The sequence below is a fragment of the Girardinichthys multiradiatus genome, chromosome 5 (assembly GCF_021462225.1).
Source record: "Girardinichthys multiradiatus isolate DD_20200921_A chromosome 5, DD_fGirMul_XY1, whole genome shotgun sequence".
Taxonomy (NCBI): Eukaryota; Metazoa; Chordata; class Actinopteri; order Cyprinodontiformes; family Goodeidae; genus Girardinichthys; species Girardinichthys multiradiatus.
In genome coordinates this window covers 11,755,504-11,765,185 of record NC_061798.1, presented here as the reverse complement: position 1 = coordinate 11,765,185, position 9,682 = coordinate 11,755,504, and positions in this window count along the sequence as shown.

Here is a 9,682-nt window from a genome sequence, read left to right as displayed (position 1 = left end):
TCAAATTTATTTTTTCAGTTAGAGAAATGCTCAGACCACTGAAACGCCTCCATGTTGCTCTTTACACTGTGCGTAAAAATGCGTCAGACCTCAGAGTCCCTTTATGTGATGAGTTAGTGTGATGTTTTGATCTGTTTGAGTCGAGTACCTTTAACCATGTGGTGTTCTAACATGTCTCTAGATATACATTTGCTGGGGGAAGAGGCCCCTCTTACTCTCCTACTTTCTGCTTCATTTTGCACCCAGAATAACTGTAACAAAGATGGCACATTAAGCAGAGATGTAGGCAGTGGTGAAGTGAAATTACAGTCCATTTTTCTGTACAACAGCTACATCCTGACGGTGACATTTAAAGTTTGGAAGAAAAGCATAGAGAAGACAATTACATCTCAAACGTTTTAGCAACAGGACATTTGTTTTGGATAAACTTTGAGAAAAGTGTTAGTTTGACCATTTCTGTCCCAGCTGAAAACAAGCATCCCCATAGCATGACTCTGCAACCACCACGTTTCACCTTGATTGTGTTGTGCAGACCAGTGGTGACCAAAATCATTTGTTTTTCAATTAAGAATTCAAAAATAATTTTATTGTGAATTTTTATTTTTACCTGCTCAGCAATAAACTATCCACCAATCCATTGTTTATATCTACTTGTCTATGCAGGGTGTCAGAGGAACACAGGAAAAACAACTCTACACACATACACTTATACCTAGGGGAGTAACCAATTACCTGTCATCTTGACTACCAAGTGACTCTAATGCCAAGGTCTCTCACGTTTGCCATATTAAAAAAAGGCATACAGTTTCCGACATTTTTCTGTGAAATTTGGGTCAAAAAAATGTTGCTAGTATAACCCTGATTCATTTTTATAGTCAACATTGTTTAGCTGTAAAGTATTCTAATGGTCAGCAACATTTTGGGACTTTAAGGATAGTTTAAATAAGGGTTTATTATTAGTGCTACACCTTGTGGTTTAGGTTCCTACCTGGGCCTGTCTCTAGGGTGAGCAGTTCAAGTGTTGGAGACACATGGAGCTCCATGTGTTGTCGTTCTGCATATGCTGTCCTGCCGTTTGGATAAAACAAGGAAGGTGAAGGAAGTACAACTGTAGCCCGGCTTTCCATGCAACCCGAGCAATGGGAGAAGCTACCAAGCAACAAGGGTTACGCTAGTAAAAGACAATTACCTTGTGTCACATTTTCAATTTTAAGGAGATTTTTATTTGTCAGTGAAAATGTTGCCCTAAAAAATACAAAAAGTGACCATCTGTGTCACCTCCAGTGTTGCTGGGACATATTTGTACTATTATTAAACTGTGGTCCTGCACAAAAAAGGGCTCTCAAATTGCCCCCTAACTACAATTTGGAAGTCTGTCAAGTAGGCTAAATGCGTCAGTTTTTACTTTGTTCAAGTGTACAGTTGTTGCTAAAACCTGGCATAAGTAATTTTTAATATGAACTCTTCTGCTTTAGTTCCTGTGGTGGCAATCTACAGTGAGTCTTGGTTGCTGTGAAGATTGTTTGGATGAAATGCAAATAAATGCAAAGATGATGGAAATTGATGGTAAAAACCTAACTTGCACTGTGCTTTAGCTCTGCCACAAACCTGCAAGATTCATTTCTATGATCTTATGGTTAGCAGAATGGTGTTGGTTACAGATTTTAGGATATAAATCAAAGAGCTATTCTCACTATTGATGATTCCCTTCTTAGGATTTCTGAAAAGGTTACAGTAGGGTGACTGAAAGTCTCGAGCCACTTATCTAACCTAATTCAGGAGGTGCATTGTGTGTTTCATCCTGGCAGTGGAACAGGAAAGCAGTGGTCCTTGAGGCATTTTATGGGGGTTGCTCTAGGGTCAGGGTTCTGGAGATGTTTTTAAATGCTATCTGGTCCTTTTATACCCAAAGAAAAATTTGTGTCAACATTCTTGCCATAAAGTCGAGCTTGTTCCCAGTAAAGGTTGGACTGTGCCAGGGCTGCCCCTTCATCCCAACCCTGTTTGTGGTTTTAATAGCCAGAATCTTAAGGCAGAGTCATGGAGGGGACGGTGTCTGGTCTGGGAAATTCAGGGTCTCATGTTTGCTTTTTTGCAGATGATGTAGTTCTGCTGGTGTCTACATGTTATGACTTTCAGCATGCACTGGAACAGTTTGCGGTCAAGTATGAATGCAGCCAGGATAAGAGTCAGCTCCTTGAAATCTTAGGACTTGGTTCTGACCTGGGAAAAAAGGTGGATTGCTTCCTCAAGGTTCGGGGTCAGTATTCACTTCTGGTGGAGGAGTTCAAGTATTTTTGTGTCTTGTTCATGACTGATGGTATAATAGAGCAGGAGATGAATAGATAGATTGGGGCCTCATCCGCGGTAATGCAGATGCTCCTCTGGTCTGTGGTGAAGAAAGACTCTAACCAAAACTTAAAGCTCTTAATTTACTAGTCTGTATACGCACCAATTGCTATCCATAGTTATAAGACATGGATCCTGACCGAACAAACAAGATCCCAGGTACAAGCGGCTGAAATTAGCTTTCTTCATTGGGTGGCTGGTCTCAGCTTTAGAGATTGGGTGCAGCGTTCCATCATCCAGGGGAGACCATTAGTAGAGCTGGTGCTCCTCCACATTAGAATTGTTTCAGGCATCTTATTAGGATTCCTCCTGTGCATCTCCCTTTTGAGATTTTATGGGCAAAACCCCCTGAATGACATGGAAAGTGTTTCTAGAGAGAGAGACTGTCTGGGTTCCCCTCCTGAACCTGTTACCTGATCTCAGATATGATGAAGACAATGGATGGAAGTGGTGCTTTAAATCATATTTTTGTCAACCATGATCACATTAAAGGTAGCACATGGTGTCATTATACCTGTGTATTTAAAGGACTTCACAAGCAATAATATTGTAGTTGGTTAAGATTGGACCTAATCAACCATGTATTAAATCAGAAAGAACTGCAAGGACAGAGCTTTAGCTGGTGTTAAGAAAGATTTGTGCTGCCTAAGAAAGTGCCAGAGGTTTCTCTAACTTCTTCAACTAAGGGATTATGTTGCTACCAGTGCATGGATCAAAAAACGGGATCAAAACAAGAGAAAAGGTAAGTATATCTGAAGCATCTGACATAGAGATCTAAAAACACTGAAACCATGAAGTCTGTGAATGACAAAATATCTCTTAGTGGCAAAGATCTGACCATGATTAAGTTTAGGCTCCTGAAATAGTGACAACCCCTGTAGGAACTCATTAATAACTTATTCTTAGAAGAATGACCTCTTTCTGCATTCTCTAAATGCTCTGACCAGCATTGACATAAATTATTTGTCACATAACACTGGTGCACAAATTATGTTAAGTAATAAGTTTAGATATTTAGAGCAAACAATAAAGCGATAGTTCAGATTATTTTGAAGTGGGGTTCTGTTAGGAGCAGTCAGCATTTTATCTGATGGTTTTTACTCTGGTGAAAAAGAGCTAATCTGAGTTTAACACATTCCTTTTCACAGTTTGTGTTTAGATTAGGGCCAGCTTCTGCATAAACAGCCATAGAAATCTATGTTAATAATTATCTAATGGTGTGTGACGGTCGTTTAAAGGATTATAAAAGAAAATATGCCTGAATCTCTGTGAAACTCTTGAAATTAGAGCATTATTGTTATAACCAGGTTCAGTGGGACAGCAGTTATGGTTATGTGTGAGTTTGATAGGATTTGCATGATCATAAACACCTGCTTAAAAACATCCCAAACTGTTTGTGCATGTTTTCTTACCTGAAGTTGTAAAGTTAATCAATATATTTTGAAAAAATAATAACTATGACTGTGAGCTGCTCAGTCAATGAAATCTCATGCTTCCATGAGACTTATGAACATTCAGCAGCTACATTGCGTTGATCATGAAGGACCATGTTTATCGGTTCATCAACAGTGTCAACAGGCTAATCAGTGAGAAATACTGCAGTTGGACCTGGGAATTCACTGTAAAAAGCATTGTACTATGAACAAAAATGTCTCCACAATTCCGATCAGGGTTTTGTTTTGATCAGATGTTTTTGTTCCTAAATTAGTTTTTTTTCCACAGAATGGTGTGTTTCGAATATAAATACAGGTCCTTCTCAAAAAATTAGCATATTGTGATAAAGTTCATTATTTTCCATAATGTCATGATGAAAATTTAACATTCATATATTTTAGATTCATTGCACAATAACTGAAATATTTCAGGTCTTTTATAGTCTTAATACAGATGATTTTGGCATACAGCTCATGAAAACCCAAAATTCCTATCTCACAAAATTAGCATATCATTAAAAGGGTCTCTAAACGAGCTATGAACCTAATCATCTGAATCAACGAGTTAACTCTAAACACCTGCAAAAGATTCCTGAGGCCTTTAAAACTCCCAGCCTGGTTCATCACTCAAAACCCCAATCATGGGTAAGACTGCCGACCTGTCTGCTGTCCAGAAGGCCACTATTGACACCCTCAAGCAAGAGGGTAAGACACAGAAAGACATTTCTGAACAAATAGGCTGTTCCCAGAGTGCTGTATCAAGGCACCTCAGTGGGAAGTCTGTGGGAAGGAAAAAGTGTGGCAGAAAACGCTGCACAACAAGAAGAGGTGACCGGACCCTGAGGAAGATTGTGGAGAAGGGCCGATTCCAGACCTTGGGGGACCTGCGGAAGCAGTGGACTGAGTCTGGAGTAGAAACATCCAGAGCCACCGTGCACAGGCGTGTGCAGGCAATGGGCTACAGGTGCCGCATTCCCCAGACCTGGGCTACAGAGAAGGAGCACTGGACTGTTGCTCAGTGGTCCAAAGTACTTTTTTCGGATGAAAGCAAATTCTGCATGTCATTCGGAAATCAAGGTGCCAGAGTCTGGAGGAAGACTGGGGAGAAGGAAATGCCAAAATGCCAGAAGTCCAGTGTCAAGTACCCACAGTCAGTGATGGTCTGGGGTGCCTTGTCAGCTGCTGGTGTTGGTCCACTGTGTTTTATCAAGGGCAGGGTCAATGCAGCTAGCTATCAGGAGATTTTGGAGCACTTCATGCTTCCATCTGCTGAAAAGCTTTATGGAGATGAAGATTTCATTTTTCAGCACGACCTGGCACCTGCTCACAGTGCCAAAACCACTGGTAAATGGTTTACTGACCATGGTATCACTGTGCTCAATTGGCCTGCCAACTCTCCTGACCTGGACCCCATAGAGAATCTGTGGGATATTGTGAAGAGAACGTTGAGAGACTCAAGACCCAACACTCTGGATGAGCTAAAGGCCGCTATCGAAGCATCCTGGGCCTCCATAAGACCTCAGCAGTGCCACAGGTTGATTGCCTCCATGCCACGCCGCATTGAAGCAGTCATTTCTGCAAAAGGATTCCCGACCAAGTATTGAGTGCATAACTGTACATGATTATTTGAAGGTTGGCGTTTTTTGTATTAAAAGCACTTTTCTTTTATTGGTCGGATGAAATATGCTAATTTTGTGAGATAGGAATTTTGGGTTTTCATGAGTTGTATGCAAAAATCATCCGTATTAAGACAATAAAAGACCTGAAATATTTCAGTTAGTGTGCAATGAATCTAAAATATATGAATGTTAAATTTTCATCATTACATTATAGAAAATAATGAACTTTATCACAATGTGCTAATTTTTTTAGAAGGACCTGTATGCCCTGCAGATTACCAAAGCCTCAGATTTTCATGATGGTAAAGAGGTGCAGTTCCTTGTAAAGTTATTTTTTACATTTTGTCGTGTTACAACCACAACCTTCAGTTTATCCTGCATTTAGCCCCATCTTCCCTTTGACTTTGACCTGCTCCCCTGTCCCTGCTGAAGAAAAGCATCCTCACACTGTGGAAGCTTTAAAGTTATGAATTATCAAACCCGTACTCGTACTCGTCGTACTTGTCGACTTCCGCTTATCCGGGACCGGGTCGCAGGGGCAGCAGACTCAGCAGAGACGGCCAGACGTCCCTCTCCCCAGACACCTCCTCCAGCTCCTCCGGGTGGAACCCAAGGCGTTCCCAGGCCAGCCGAGAGACATAGTCCCGCCACCTCAACTGGCTCCTCTCGATGTGGAGGAGCAGCAGCTTTACTCCGAGCCCCTCCCGGATGGCCGAGCTCCTCACCCTATCTCTAAGGGAGTGCCCGGCCACCCTACGGAGGAAGCTCATTTCAGCCGCTTGTATCCGGGATCTCGTTCTTTCGGTCATGACCCAAAGTTCATGGCCATAGGTGAGGGTAGGAACGTAGACCGACCGGTAAATTGAGAGCTTTGCTTTTCGGCTCAGCTCTCTCTTCACCACAACAGACCGGCACAGCACCCCCATTACTGTGGCAGCCGCACCGATCCGTCTGTCGATCTCCCGCTCCATTCTCTCCTCACTTGTGAACAAGACCCCGAGATACTTGAACTCCTACACTTGAGGCAGGAACTCCCTTCCAACCTGAAGAGGACAAGCCACTATTTTCCGGTCGAGAACCATGGCCTCGGACTTGGAGGAGCTGATCTTCATCCCATTCACACTCGGCTGCGAACCGCCCCAGCACATGCTGTAGGTCTTGGCTAGAGGTGGCCAGCGGGACCACGTCATCTGCAAAAAGAAGAGACAAAATCCACAGGTCCCCAAACCAGACCCCCTCCGGCCCTTGGCTGCGTCTAGAAATCCTGTCCATAAAAGTTATGAACAGGACCGGTGACAAAGGGCAGCCCTGCCGGAGTCCAACATGCACCGGGAACAGGTCCGACTTAGTGCCGGCAATGCGGACCAAACTCCTGCTCCGCTCGTACAGGGACCGGATGGCCCCTAATAATGGCCCCCCGATTACATACTCCTGGAGCACCCCCCACAGGGCATCACGAGGGACACAGTCGAATGCCTTCTCCAGGTCCACAAAACACATGTGAACCGGTTGGGCAAACTCCCATGAACCCTCGAGCACCCTGTAGAGGGTATAGAGCTGGTCCAGTGTTCCACAGCCGGGACGAAAAACGCACTGCTCCTCCTGAAGCCGGGGTTCAACTATCGGCTGGACTCTCCTCTCCAATACCCTGGTGTAGGCCTAACCAGGGAGGCTGAGTGTGATCCCCCTGTAGTTGGAACACACCCTCCGGTCCCCCTTCTTATGAAGGGGGACCACCACCCCAGTCTGCCAGTCCAGAGGCACTGTCCCCGACCGCCACGCAATGTTGAAGAGGCGTGTCAACCATGACAGCCCAACACCATCCAGAGATTTGAGGTACTCAGGGCGGATCCCCCGAAGCCTTGCCACCGCGGGGCTTTTTAACCACCTCGGTGACTTTAGCCTGGGTGATGAAAGAGTCCAACCCCGAGTCCCCAGCCTCTGTTTCCACCACGGAATGCGTGATGGCAGGATTGAGGAGATCCTCAAAGTACTCCTTCAACTGCCCGATAATGTCCTCAGTCGAGGTCAGCAGCCTCCCACCCCCACTATAAACAGTCCTGGCGAAGCACTGCTTCCCCCTCCTAATGCGCCGGACGGTTCGCCAGAATCGCTTTGAGGCCAACCGGTAGTCAATGGCCTCACCGAACTCCTCCCGGGCCTGAGTTTTTGCCTCTGCCACAGCCCGGGCTGCAGCACGCTCTGCCTCACGGTACCCGTCAGCCGCCTCAGGAGTCCCACAAGCCAACCACAGCCGATAGGACTCCTTCTTCAGCTTGACAACATCCCTTACTGCCGGTGTCCACCACCGGGTTCTGGGATTGCCACCGCGACAGGCACCGCAGACCTTACGGCCGCAGCTACGGGCAGCAGCATCGACAATAGATGCGGAGAACATGGTCCACTCGGACTGTATGTCTCTAACATCCCCCGGGATCTGGTCAAAGCTCTCCCGGAGGTGGGAGTTGAATACATCCCTGGCCGAGGGCTCCGCCAGGGGTTCCCAGTAGACCCTCACTATGCGCTTGGGCCTGCCAAGTCTGTCCGGCTTTCTCCTCCTCCAGCGGATCCAACTCACCGCCAGGTGGTGATCAGTGGACAGCTCAGCCCCTCTCTTCACCCGAGTGTCCAAAACATGCGGCCAAAGGTCTGATGATACGACAACAAAGTCGATCATTGACCTCCTGCCTAGGGTGTCCTGGTGCCAAGTGCACTGATGGACACCCTTATGTTTGAACATGGTGTTCATTATGGACAATCCGTGACTAGCACAGAAGTCCAATAACAAAACACCACTCGGATTCAAATCGGGGAGGCCATTCCTCCCGATCACGCCTCTCCAGGTGTCACTTTCGTTTCCCACGTGGGCGTTGAAGTCCCCCAGCAGAATAATGGAGTCCCCGGGAGGGGCACTATCCAGCACCCCCGACAGGGACACCAAGAAGGCCGGGTACTCTGCACTACCACTCGGCCCATAGGCTGAAATGATAGTCAGAGACCTCTCCCCAACCCGAAGGCGCAGGGATACGACCCTGTCATCCACTGGGGTAAACCCCAACACGAGACGGCTGAGCTGGGGGGCAACAAGCAAACCCACACCAGCCCGCCACCTGTCCCCGTGGGCCACTCCAGAGTAGAAGAGAGTCCAACCCCTCTCAAGGAGATGGGTTCCAGAGCCCACGCTGTGCGTGGAGGCGAGCCCGACTATTTCTAGTTGATATCTCTCGACCTCCCGCACTAGCTCAGGCTCCTTCCCCCCCAGCGAGGTGACATTGCATATCCCTAGAGCTAGCCTAAGCATCCAGGGATCGGGCCGCTGAGGTCTCCACCTTCGTCCGCCACCCAATCCTCTTTGCACCGGTCCCTCACAGTTCCCCCTGCAGGTGGTGGGCCCACTGGGGGATGGCCTCGCGTCTCTCGTTCGGGCTCGGCCTGGCCGGGTCCCACGAGGAGCAACTCGGCCACCAGGCGCTCTCCAGCTAGTCCCGACCCCAGGCCTGGCTCCAGGTTGGGACCCCGGCTCCGCCGTACCGGGCGACGTCACGTGCCTCGACATTTTCGTCCTTGTGAGGGATTCTTGAACCGCTCTTTGTCTGACCCGTCACCTAGAGCCTGTTTGCCATGGGAGACCCTACCAGGGGCATGTAGGCCCCAGACAACATAGCCTCTAGGATCATTTGAACACACAAACCCCTCCACCACTTTAAGGTGGCGGTTCAAGGAGGTTATCAAACCGTTGGTCATATTTCAAGTGGGTAAGGCCCTTCAGTTTGAAGCTTTATTTCCCATACAATCAGTCTGATAATTGCAGTTTATACAGACTTGCACCACATATGGAGATCTCACTGTAAAACATCTTCGCTAGGTTACTGCTCAGAATGTTAGACAACTGTGCACTACTTTGTGTTTGTATGCTACATAAAATCTCAATAAAATTCATTAAAGTTTATGGTTCCAAATAGACAAAATGTTTAAATTTTCCAGGGTATATAAATATAGTTGCAAGAGACTGAAAGAACATTCCTCAATCAAGCCTGGTGTCTTCTGGTCTTCTCTGAAGGCATCCATTAAATAAGTGAATCATCTTCTTAGACAGAGAATGACAGTTATTACATCCCTTGCCTCTGGGCTGGCCAGCATTTCTCACTGTTTTGGAATATTTCTGTTTACCCCATCAGCACCAAGCCAGAAAGTTGTTCAAAACCTGAAGGCTTTTTTTTTTTTTTTTTTTTGCTCTTTCTGTTTCTGTCACCCTGAAGAAATTGGTTTTATATATTGAAA